This window comes from Lynx canadensis, chromosome F2 (genome assembly GCF_007474595.2).
Source record: "Lynx canadensis isolate LIC74 chromosome F2, mLynCan4.pri.v2, whole genome shotgun sequence".
Classification (NCBI taxonomy): Eukaryota; Metazoa; Chordata; class Mammalia; order Carnivora; family Felidae; genus Lynx; species Lynx canadensis.
In genome coordinates, this window is record NC_044320.2 from 24,507,958 (window position 1) to 24,522,126 (window position 14,169).

Sequence of the window (14,169 nt, forward strand, 5' to 3'; positions counted from 1 at the left end):
ATTCTATTGTCGGGTGGTGATGGTTGCTTAATAAATGTTTTATAAATGAATTTTTTAACACAAAGTGCTCCAGAAAAGGCATTAATTGGCAAAATATTCTTAGAAAGCAAAGTTACTTTCCCACTAAGGGATTGAGTTTTAATATATTTTGTAATTTTACTAAACCTTGTACGCAAAGATTATAAATTACAATAATGATTTCCATTTAGGAAAATTAACATCAAGCAGTTCAACAGATAAACTCATTCAGCTCTTGGGTATGGTAATGACGTTTAAGATGCACAAGAACCATTAAAATTGACTCATCCTGTATCGAATGTATCAAGAAAGTATCAAGAAAGTAAACAATCACTTACATGAGTTTGTAGAATTAGAAATATTTAAGCAGGAGCTTCCAAAAGGTAAAAAGAAACAAATAGAAGGATTAGGTAATAAAGATTTGTGTGTGTGTGTGTGTGTGTGTGTGTGTGTGTGCGCGCATCTGCGTATGTGTATGTACTCCTGTGTGTTGAAAAGTAAGTGTTCTATCAGAATGTGCAGGTGAATTATTTAGCCCAGGAAAGTGGAGTAAAGGTGGTAGAATGCAATAGTCAAAGGTGTGAAGGCGGTAGAATATAGTATCTAACACAAGGGTGCTCAGCAGTGGTAAAGAGCTAAAGCATAAAATCATAAAAGCCGAAGTCAATAATTTGAGCCAGAACATTTTAAGTCTCAAAAGTACAATCCAATACTTCAAAGGAGTAAGTAATCAATTTGGTTTTGATACACACACAAGATATTTTATGGGACCCCTGCTGAGCTGTTTTATCACTCCATTACTTCTGTCATAGAAACTATTCTCCCTTCTCTCCCCTATACTTACACAAATCCACATGGACACAAAAATGAACGTGGTGAATGCTCTGCAAGTATATTTGTGTAACTGCCATCTTACTTTCAGGCTAATTTTGCTGTTCTAGATGGGATTATTGACCCAACATGGGCCAATAAAGGCCTATTTGTATGTAAGCAATTGAGAGTTGAGGTTGACATTCCTAGCTCAGTTGGCCAGTCTTTTGAAAAGAGGAAGTTTTTCTACCAGGTGAACTCAGGAGTATAGAAACCTGGTCTATGGAAAGAGAAGAATGTAGCAGACATCAGAGACTAAAGGATGTAAAGAGATAGGAAGTAGGGATTTATTTCTCAGGGACTAGTTGCTCTGAACAGCTGCTCTTTAGAAACATGGGTCAATTATCCTAGGATGTAAACATTCTGCACTTGCTACATGATTTACTTTTTTTTTTTTTTAGTAACTGTGTTAAATAAATTAACTTGATTTTTTTGCTCACAATGAAAGATCATATCAACATAAAAATAATGGTAATAAATCCATATTTAGAATGAGAACTGAATCTTTATCAATTGGTACTTTGAGAGATGCAGAAAAAGTAAACAAGAGCAAAGATAGAGCTTAAAGAATGTTCTCTGTCAGTAGTTTGAATTGCCTCAAGTAGAATATCCCTATGGGGGACTAGTGAGTTTAGAAGATAAGGAAGATGTGCTCCTTTAAAACTCCTGAAAGCTAGTGTAAGTCACTTACAATTGATTCTTGATGGTTTTCGTTCAAATTTTCCCTTAATATTGTTACTTTCTCTAAGTCAGCTTGTGGACTTTTCCACATATTATCCACCATGCAGATCTGTCTTTTTTATTTTCTGAATCCTTCTTAATTTTGTTAGGGCCACTCTGAACTCACTTGTGCTTAAGAATCTCTACCCTCTTGGGGCGCCTGGGTGGCTCAGTTGGTTAAGCCTCCAACTTCGGCTCAGGCCATGATCTCACAGCTTGTGAGTTCAAGCGCCGGGTTGGGGGTCTGTGCTGACAGCTTGGAGCCTGGAGCCTACTGCAGACTCTTTGTCTCCCTCTCTCTCTACCCCTCCCCTGCTCATGCTCTGTTTGTCTCTCAAAAGAAATAAACATTGAAAACAATTAAAAAAAAAAAAAAAAGAACCTCTACTCTCTTATCTTAATGCATTGTTATAGATTCATTTCATGGTCAAAGTAACCATTTTCTGCATGAATACTGACTCTCAAAATTCCAAGTTGCATGAGGGTAAAGTTTGCTTTAAATAAGTATTCCATATCTAATTGTAAGCACTATGGAAGGCAGGGACCCATGTTTCTAGTCCACCATTGCTTTGCCAGTATGATTTGCCATAGTGGTCAATCATCAGTGGGTAGGTAAAATGCACTATTGGGCTGTGGATAAATTGTTCTCCACAGCACAAATAAGAAAATAGTATTTCATACAGCAGGTTATATTAATTTGCTAGGGATGCTATAACCACAGAAATGTTTGCTATGAACTCACAATTCTGTAAGCTAGAAGTCCTAGACCAGAGTGTCAGCCAGGTTGATTTCTTCTATGAAAATCTCTCTCCTTGGCTTGTACATGGTTATCTTCCCCAGTGTCTTCACATGGTCTTCCCTCTTTATCTGTCTATGTCCTAATCTTCTCTTCTTATAAGGACATCAGTCTTATTGGATTAGACCCACCTATATGACCTCATTTTACCTTAATTGCCTCTGTAAAGGATTTATATTCAACTGCAGTCACATTCTGAGTTACTGAGATTTGAACTGGCCAATATGAATTCAGGGGGATGGTGGGTGGGGGTGGGGAGACACAATTCAGCTCATAACTCAGGCTGAATAAGAAGTGTTCTACTTTTTGTTATTTATCCGGAAAGTGTAACAGTCATGGAGATGTCAAAAACCATACAGAAATAATTCAGACCATCTTGTCTTCTTGTTCTAGAATTCTGTGAACAGATAACTCGAGGGTACTATGTTCTTCAATGTAAATATTCCTTCTATTGTACATGTTACTGAAGGATGGTGAATGTATCATGGATACCAATATGGAAGGGATTCTCAATATGTTTTGGGAAATGAGTAATTTGATTGAAGTTATAAGTCATCTACTCAGAAAATAAGAGGTATACACACTAAATATTCCAGAGAGCTTAAAAAACTTGATACATTTTTAAATGAGTGTACTCTGGGTTACAAACTCTAACTCTATACTGTGTCAACATATAAGTAACAACACTTTCATTAGACCAAAACCAAATAGAAACAACAAAATATTAAAATAGGTCAATTTATAAGTTGGAAGAATTTAAAAATTTTTCCAGTAATTTGTCCTATACCTAATTAATTAATGTATAAGCAATATCTCCAATGTCTCCTAATATAACTAGTTATAAAAGGTGTACCACATTTTCTGAAATAAAAATAATTTGAGCTAAAATATTCTATTTTACAAATATAAGAAATAAATTTGATCTTGGTGTGAGAATAACTAATTGTCTATGCTAGTCATATAGGTACTTCATTATTTTTCTCTATTTTCAAAGGAAATGTACTAGGGATTCAGGCCCCTAAAGCCACAGCTTCAGATTTAAGGAGTATGATGTAAAAACTGAGTTATCCATACATTATATGTAAATCATAAATGTTTCAAAGACTTAATTCTTGTGTTTGTCAGATGTCCTGAATGAATATATTCAATACGTTATTTCTTACATTAAAGCCTTTTCCTTAACAAAATTGGGAACAAGTCATACTTCACTAGTTTATTGGAAAGGTGATCCTTCTGGTTTTCTCTGCTATTCTTTCCTGTCATTCTAAATAAAAACTGTTCATTCTACAGTAGTTTTAAAGGATTTGCTTTAAAAATAATCTTCCAAAGAGTTAGAGCCTGTGGAGTGACCACCTCCATACTTTACTGGTCACAAGTCATTTTAAAGCAACTAAAACCATTGAAAACCAATCTGATAGAAATGTCCTGTCTGTGTAATCCTCAGGGGAGAATGTGGAAATTAGTCACCTAGCCTAACAGAAGAACTGCCTGCCACATAGGCGTCATACATAAATAGTCCCCACAGGACTTTAGGGCAAAGGAAAAGAAGCCTGTGTCTTATAGAGAGAAGCACATTTTGCCTCACAAGGATTTGATATTTTAGACATTTTAGAGATTCTTATTTAATAATTGGGTATGTAATTGGCCAACCAATTTTTAACTCCCAATACTCCTCCAACATTTTTTAAAGTTCTAATGACACCTCTAAAAAGAGAAAAGTACCTTTGTCTCCTGCTTACAGGATCAATTACAGCAGAAGGCAGAGAAGCTGGGAAAAGCAGAATGGAGCAATGACTGACAGATGAATACAACAGAAAATTGCACAATCCATGAGATAACTGAGAATTTCTGGATAATCATGTGTTCAAGAAGGAAGGTACATCACATAAGTGATGAATTACTAAATTCTACTGAAATCAATATTACAGTATATGTTAACTAACTAAAATGTAAATAAAAATTGGAAAAAAAGGAACGTAGGTCTCACACGATAAATATAATACGTGAATCTTGGGGGGCTGTGCCCAAATTCCAAAGTTAATTCAGAATATGAAGGGCAATTTCAGTCACATTGTCACTTTCCTTTTACCTTGGTGGCTCATCCACGACTATAGGCATTAAAAAAGAAAAATCATGTGTCTTCTACAATGCTCTCCGATAATGCAGTTTGATATGGGAGGCCATTTCTTAAGTTCTTGAACTTTTCAAAACAAATAATGAAGCAGGATGGAAGAGGGGGAGAGGGTAGTAAAGTTTCTGATGAATATATATTTTTTAAAAAGGCATTTTTGTATTTCTAGTCTCACTTTTATAATTATTAAAATTTTTGGAAACATTAACCATTTTGTCTGACATCTTCCTATAATGTATTTTGCTAATTATTTTAATCAGAGTATGCAGAGCATAATTTAACATTTCTCTTCTAACTCAGGGCCTTCACATGACTATCAATTAGCATACTGCAGTAAGAGAATGATGCCTTAAAGGACTATTAAGAGGTGGAGGCCTTGTTACCCTGATCTAAATGGTGCCAGATGGCTGTCTAATTAGTTACTCTGCTACATCTACATGCCACTTCATAGTGCTAGTTGCTTTTGCATAATTTCAGTCAACAGACCCTACTCATTATTTTTCACATTATTTGACCCGGTGTCTTCTACACTCTAAGAGGAAATAAAATCACAAAACCGATTATACTTTAAGACCTAATTATTTTGATTAATGCACAGGTTTGTCTTCAGTTTCACCCAAGGAATAAAACGTTATATAAATATGACATTTATGTGCGTCTGTGTGTGCTTGCCCCTACAGCCTTCAGATGTGCTTCAGAAATTGCAGATTGATGTTTTCAGAGATTAAATTTGGAATCCTGGGACATTAATGAATATTTGTTTTAGCATACATCTGAATGTTTTACCTCAAATTTGTAATATGTAATCCACATATTAAACCCACATACACAAAAAAGAGTTATATCGTGTATATATTTTCAAGACACTGCTACCAATGTAGTTAAAATCAATGAACTAAATTCATGTCAATGTTACACATGATGTCGTCTCTGTGAGTTTTATCAAAATGAGACATATGCACTGAGTATACAGATCCCAATGGAGTACCTTCCCTAACAATGATAACCATGTGAAATCATTTCTTATATTTTTTCTGAAAAAAATTCCTTGAGATGAATTATTAGTACTCTAAATTTCAGTAGCTTCATATAGAATTACTTCACCTAACAAGTGTTGAATTCACAACTTTTGTAAGAGCTTTACAGTTATCATGCTTTTTAATTGGCTCCAGCTTTTTTTATTAGTCGTTGTTATCTTTCTCTCCAACCATAATGATCTTTCTACTCAGAAACAAACTAAATACATATGACTAATCATCTAAAAAGTGATATTTAGGGGTGCCTGTGTGGCTCAGTCAGTTAATCATCTGACTTCAGCTCAGGTCATGATCTTGCAGTTCATGAGTTCAAGCCCCACATCAGGCTCTGTGCTGACAGCTCAGAGCCTGGAGCCTGCTTCGGATTCTGTGTCTCCTCCTCTCTCTACCCCTTCCAGGCTCATGCCCTGTCTCTCAATAATAAATAAATGTTAAAAATAAATACAATAAATAAATAAATAAATAAATAAATAAATAAATAAAAAGTGATATTTTGGCACCCCAATGTTTATAGCAGCATTATCAACAATAGGCAAATTATGGAAAGAAGTCAAATGTCCATCCACTGATGAATAAAGAAGTGAGATATATATATATGTAATACACACAATGGAATATTACTCAACCATAAAAAAGAACAAAATCTTGCCATTTGCAACGACATAGATGGAGCTAGAGTGAATTATGCTAAAGAAATATGTTAGTCAGAGGACAAATACCGTATGATTTCACTCACATGTGGAATTTAAGAAACAAAACAAATGAACATGGGGGGGAAAAGGAAAAACCAAGGAACAAACTGAGGGTTACCAGAGGGGAGATGGGTGGGGGGGATGGGCTAAATGGGTGATAGGTATTAAGGAGGGCACTTGTGATGAGCACTAGGTATTGCATGTAAGTGTTGAATCACTAAATTCTACATTTGAGAGTAATATTGCATTGTATGTTGACTAACTAGAATTTAAATAAAAACTTGCAAGGAAAGGGATGCCTGGTCAGCTCTGCTGGTTAAGCTTCTGACTCTTGATTTCAGCTCAGGCCATGATTTCATAGTCATGAGATCTGGCTACACAATGGGCATAAAGCCTGCTTGAGATTATCTCTCTGTCCCTCCCTCGTTGGCTCTCTTTCACTCTCTCTATAAAATAAACAAAAACAAAAACAAAAAAGCAAAAACAAAACAAAACAAAAAACCTTGAGGGGAAAAAGTGATATTTTGAAGTTATTGCTTTTGGGAAAGACAGACTCATCAGTTTATTAGAGATAAGAGTTTGTAATCATAGCTTATCACATTTAAATATAAGTTTTCCACCATGTTTGAATATTTCCAAAATATTTTGGCCTACATATTTTCATCAAGCAAAGAAGGTCAATATGTAGCATTTTCTACTACTCTTCTTGCTTTTGAAGTTCACTATTGCATGTTTTGCAGTGTTTATGATGGTCACTTTCATGTGTCAACTTCGCTAGACATTTGTCCCCAGTTATTTAATCATATAGTAGTCTAGATGTTGCCATGAAGGCGTTTTGCAGGAGTAATTAAATCAATCAACTGACTTCAAGTCCTCCATAATCAGGATGGGCTCTATCCAGGAAATTGAAAGGCTTTAAGAATAGAATGCAGATTTTCTTAAGATGACATTCTGCCTGTGGACTGAATGGAGTGAAGCTTCGGCTCCTGAGAGTTTCCTGCATAGCTAGCTAGCCAGCCAACACAATTAAGTAAGTCAATTCCCTGCAATCAATCACATGCATATGGCGAAACCTTGACTGATACAGTGCTCTTGTGTTTTGTTTGCATTTCGTCACGGTCTCAAGAAAAAAAGAACATGGAGCACATCTCATGCTGACCCTGAATGGCTTTCTGAAAGCTGGTTCCTTGACTCTGATCATTTTCCAAAGCAGAAGAGCTACCTCACCTTCCTCTACCTTCAATTGATGCCTACAACTGCAGTTTACTACCCTCGCTTGGTCAGTAAGATAAACCTTCATTACAATACATTTAATGTAATAATTACTTATTCTTGAGGCGCCAGGTGTCTCAGTCAGTTAAGTGCCTGACTCTTGGTTTCAGCTCAGGTCATGATCTCATGGATCATGAGCATGGAGCCCCACATCTGGCTCCATGCTGATGGTGCAGAGCCTGCTTGGGATTCTCCCTCTCTCTCTGCCTTAGTTTACTTGCTCCCATGCTCTCTCTCAAAATAAATAAATAAACTTAAAAAATTAAATAAAAACTACTCTCAAATGTCTGTTTATGAGACTTTAGTTTTTTGTTCAAATAATAACCTCTCTACGTCTGAACATAATTTGGGTAACTTGGGCTTATATTTACAATAAATAACTGCTATGCTACAATGTTTTTGAATCCTTTGTTATATATATAGATCTTTAGAAAGAAACAGCAAAAACTAGCAAAAAACGATAACCCTGTTTGTTAGCCTATCTCTGCCAGTATCACTGTAGTTAGTGTGTTTATTTTAGAGAATGTCTTCCTCTCCCCTTCCTATTCTGTTCCCGCACCAGGTACTCCCCAGTTTTAAAATCCCCCCCAATCTTCCATGTATCTAAAACCAGCAAGTATTTCTCTTGATGTAGCAGAACTTTTAGGGTTACTCTTTTACATAGTAAATGTAAACTATTTGTGTTGTGAAATATTAAATAATAGTGGAAAGAAGGACAGCAACACTACACATACCCAGGCATACACACACGCGTGCACAGACATGCACACACACACACACACACACATAACCATTTTAATTATAATCAGTATAAATAGGTATACTTTTATATCCTGGTTTTCTTTTTAACTGTTTTATGAAACTTTATCGCACATCATTACAGTTTATTCCTGTAAAATAGCTAATAGTTGAATATTTTACCACATTGACATACATTTTATTTAATCCCACTCTAGTTACTATTAAATCAATGCTTGTTTATAAATCTGTCTTTCCCTCTCTGATATCTCTTTTGATTAAATTCTTTAAGAAAATTTCTGTTCAACTAGAATAAATATTTTATGTTTTTAAAAAATACCTCCAAGCTTATTTTCAGAAACTCACTAAGTTTTTATATTTCCACTAATGACATATACTTTCAGAAGTCACTCCATGTAATAATATAAATAAGATGAAAAGTAAAAAATATCTTACTATATTTATATATATTTATAAATCACTAAATAATCTATAGTTTTGAAGTCATTCCAAATAATGATTGTTAACAGTCTTAAAAGTTGCATCATGCACCTGAGGGCTTTGTTGTTCACGTCACTTTGACAAATTCACTAAAGAGGTTACAGCACCACTATATATCTCTCACTATAAAGAACTTGCTAGAAGATGAAATGGAATTTTCCTGAAAGCTAATGCAAAGACCACTTTATGCAGAGAGAATAGAAGGTGATCAACAACTTTGAAGGATCTAGTAAAAGCTGTGAATATGATTAAAGTATTGAGACTGAGGCAAATCTCTGGTTCACGAGAAAAAAAAATAGGCAGGCAATTCAAGACTCTGCTTTATCAATATTTAGCTCGTCCCCTGTTGAGTAAAAATGTACTCACACAAGATTTTGATAAGAGAAATGAGATAAAAAAATTCTTTCTGATACTGATGAGAGTCAAGGCTATTTCTATATTTTAAAGTGTCTTGCTCAAGTGAGGCATCTTAAGAAAAGATTTAGAATCTTGAATAGTTTTAACATTTCACTTCTTGGCTGAAAGCTCATTTAATTTTAAGGAGAAAATCAAGCTATTTTATGAAATGATTCAAGAGCTTGACAAATTTTCAATATTTAAGAATTTTCTTCATTTACTGCAGAAAGAAATTGCTAACATGTTATTGGACAAATTTTAAAAAATGTTAATTTGGGGCGCCTGGGTGGCGCAGTCGGTTAAGCGTCCGACTTCAGCCAGGTCACGATCTCGCGGTCCGTGAGTTCGAGCCCCGCGTCAGGCTCTGGGCTGATGGCTCGGAGCCTGGAGCCTGTTTCCGATTCTGTGTCTCCCTCTCTCTCTGCCCCTCCCCCGTTCATGCTCTGTCTCTCTCTGTCCCAAAAATAAATAAACGTTGAAAAAAAAAATTAAAAAAAAAATGTTAATTCAAATCAAAGTTTGAATTAGCAATTTTTTTTCACAACTAATATTTGAAGCAACCACTTTTCCAGTTTGGTTGGTTTGTTTGTTTGTTTGTTTTACTTAAAAAGTAACTAAATCCTCATCTGTATTTTACCACAATATCAATATCTATATACTCTCACTTGCTCCCATCCATAATGCCATATAAATGTGAGAATTTTCTAATTCAGTGACATAAAGAATAGGACAGATTATGAAGATATAATTTTTGAAAACATGTAAAAACACACACACAAAGTTGACTGAAATACTACTCTAAAGTCGTTTGGTCTGGGTCAACATATTTTTTATGCTTCTATATGTAAAGTTTATAAAACTGCATGTTTTAATTCGTGGTAAGTATTTCCCCCCAAAAGATTTTGTTTCTTTCATTTAATTTTTACTTTTCATATCTGAGGTCATGCTCCCTGGAGAAGAGACTCTCAGACAGAAATTCATGTGCAGAAGTCTTATTGGGGGAAACGTTTAGTAGTAATACTTGTAAGAGAGGATGAGAAACAAGATGGGGCAGACAGAGAAACTGCAGTGGTTACGTTGCAAACAAACAATCCCGCAGGTAGCTCAGGAACTAGGATATCCTTTCAGAGTTGCCTTTCCAGGTATAGAGGCCAGGCTTTCTTACCCCACTGTGGACTACTTAAATTTAACCGCATGTGGGCTGACTCTGATAAGAAGAAATTTCTTTTGATGGCTCCCTCAGTTAAGGCTGAGTTAAAAACCAAAAACATTTTTTGTATTTTGTCTCATTACTTTAAAAATGAATAACTGTACACTATTTAAGCAAACTTAAAATCATAGTTTTTTGCTAAATTAGTGACAGTAATTTTGAAATGATTGCAAATTTTTATTTTATTTACCCCACTTTTTCTGAACTTCTAGTATATATAAACAATGGTTATTATAAGGTAACAAAAACAAAGTATAAAATATAAAAATATATAAGGTATAAAAATGCAAAGCAATACTCATGCTTTAAAATAATTCTGAGAAGAGATGATTGCTCAAATAACCATAATACATTGTACTATTAATAATTGAAGAGTCATTGCAAATCAAGTTCTTGGTTATTCCAAAGAGAAAGATCCATTATAGGGTTCAGAAAAGTTTTGTTAAGAGTTATCATTTGTTTGACTTCTTAAAGGAGTGAATAGAGTTTTGAGAGGCACGGACGAATATGAAGATCATTCCAGGCAGAGCGAAGTACATTAGAAAGAAATAGAAATGCCAAAGTGCAAAGCATTTTTTTGAAACAGTGATTATCTCAATTTGATGAGACATCAAGGCATGTGAACAAAAGTAGTGCTAGATTGCTAGACAGATTGTTCAGTCCTCATATGTCAGAATGACTTTGTACTCAAGTCTTGGGGGCAGACAGGGGAGTGACGCTGTAATGACACTTTCAACAAACCTCTCTTCTCTCTGTTCTTGCTCTAAGCTTCCACAGCAAGCTAGCCAATGGTCCCATCCATGTGAGCTCTAAATTACGTGTCAGTTCTGACCACTTCTACTATGAAAACCACAGTATCGTCCTCATCTTCTGTCATCTGGACTATGGCAGTCACTTCCCAACAGGACACATTAGGTTACCACTTGTGTCCATATCATCCATTCTCCAGACAGCAGGCAGAGTCATCTTTTAAAAATACAAAGCAGATAATTTCACACTCCTCATTCTGAAGGCATCCAGTGACTTTCCATGACACGAGATTTTAACAGCCAAAGGATTGACCTGACCTTCTAGGCCTCACAGAATTTGTTTCCTGCCTACTTTTCTTGTCTTCTCTCTTAAAAGATTTCCCCTTGTTCATTGATCATTCTGGGTATCTTACACTCTCTGGATTGTTGCATTTGGGACGTTTGTAGCTTTCTTTTCTGAGCCCTAATGGTCACAGGGCTGTTACCTTCTCATCACTTCTATGGTGTCTGAAGTATCCCTCCACAAAGAGACCTTTGCTAAGTAAGCATCTAAAATAGCTTTCTTAGGATCATTCTCAATCAAATCTCTTCTTTGTGACATTTTTATTCTGTTTATTTACATTTATTTTCTGCCTTCCCCCAAGAACGTAGTCTTTATGAAAAAAGTCCTCACTTGTTCTCCACTATGTAAACAACATTTTAAACAGTGGATGTGTTTTTATACAGAGGCCATAGATTATTAGAAAATGATAATAATATTCGTTATAAAGTATCTATAAAATTGGGATATTTCGTAGAATTTTAAAAACTGTGAAAATAATTTGAGTCTCTTGATTAATTATCCTTTCAGAATACAAATCCCTATGGTTATCTAGAGGTTATTTTTTAATGTATTATAAATATTTAGTAATTGTAAAAATCATATATAAATTAAACTTCTTAATAAAAGTGTGCATTTTTCAGGCAGTCTTTCTGAAGGACTTAGGAATGATGTAAGTAAGGGGAAAAAATACAAAGAAACAAAAATGTGGTTGATTAAATTAAAGTTACGTGAACCATCTAAAAAGGGCAAAATGACTAGTTGGACTAGAAGGACCTAAATGTTAGTGGAGAATATGTCAACTTACATAAAGAATATACATAACAGAGAAATATAACTCAGTTAAACAAGCATAAGAAGGAGTGCCTGGGTAGCTCAGCTAGTTAAGCGTCCAACTTCAGCTCAGGTCATGATCTCATGGCTCGTGAGTTCCAGCCCCACGACAGTCTATGTGCTGACATCTCAGAGCCTGGATCCTGCTTTGGATTCTGTGTCTCCCTCTCTCAGCCCCTCCCCTGCTCATGCTCTGTCTCTCTCTCAAAAATAAATAAACATTAAAAAAAATGAGCACAAAGAAAGAAAGTCACAGAACAGATATTAGCAGTATACATCCAAGCTCGGACAAGAATGTGTTCTGAGTTAGAAGATCTGTAGTTGGGCAGGGTCCAAAAACACCTCTAAAGAATCTTTGAAATAATTTATATGTCAATCTTGAATTCATAATTTTATTAACACTAACTGTCTTCATCCTGTGCTAATCAAGCAAAACTTGGCTTATCTTCCTTCCATATTGGACCAAATAGAGGGATTGAATGGGTAACTTAAACAGACTTAAATATTCCAGCACCTGTGACACTTATATATCTTATGGTAAATTAATATATTGGCATCAGGCTTTTATGCTTATTTTATGTAAATCCACTTCGGAGCAATGAACTTTCCCTCTGTATGCTGACAAAATCAGTTTCTAAGCCAGAGGAAAGATCCAGGACTCTGGCAAATCTACCGAGGTAATGAAGGCCACCTTGTGAGGCTTTTGGGAGAAATCTTAAGGTCTTTGCCTTGGGGACATTGACTTTTGCTGAGTATACCATAGCATTTTCTTATTTTAATCTCTGTAATGTCTCTCCTTTAAATTTTTTAAGACTGCCTTTTAATAGTAGAAAAGAGGAATATGTTTTAAGTAATCTCAAGATTTGTGTGTCATTTTGTAGTTCATAAGTGAGGAGATTTTTATTTTCTTTATTTTATTCATTCAATCATTAAACAAACATACTCTTATTTATCTTCTAATACAAGATAGACATGATCCCTGCACTCACAGAATTTATGTTTCAGTTGCATAGGTGAAAGCTAAACTAATTATACAAATAAAATTTTAATTAAAATTTTGATAAGTCTTATACAACAGAAGTACTGAGGTGATTAATGATATTTTAGGCTACAGGAACTGTAATTTTAAAACCTTTGTGTAGGCAGGAGCACAGTCTATTTGAAGGACTAAAACATTAGCTAAAATAAAATGCAGAAGGCTATAGGAAGAGTGCATATGAAATGGCTTCTATGGGTAGAGGCATGAGTCATCGTAAATTGAAAAATTTAGAAGTGTAAAGTTATAATAGTGAAAACGCCTTGAATTTTCTGATTTCCCTCTTCTAATTTACATAACATTTAAGGACAAAATAATGAGCCCCAAAGATGCCCTTGTTCCAGTCTTCAGAACCTGTAAATATGGTACTTTACATGATAAAGGGACTTTGTGTACACAATTAAAAATCCTGAGGTGCAGAAATTATACTGGTTTATCCAGATCAACCTAATATTGTCACAAGAGTCCTTATAAAGGGAGGCAAAAGTCAATGTTAAAGAGAGAGGAGATGGACAAAGGAAGCAGAAGTTGGAGTGATGCCCTTTAAAAATAGAGGGAAAGGTCATGGGTCAAGGAAGGAAAGCAGCCTCTTGACACTGGAAAGGGCAAAGAAAAACATTTTTCCCTAGAGTCTCCAGAAGGATCAAGCCCTACCAAGACCCTGAAGTCAGATGTTGTACTTCTAGCCTCCAGAACAGAAATACAATAATAATATACATAATGAATAATAAATGTGTTTGGTTTTAAGCCACTGAATTTGCAGTAATTTGTTTTAGTAGCAATAGAAAAGTGGTACAACGTTATGTAGTTTGATTTCTGTATTGTTAAAGATGGAGAGTTTTATATAATT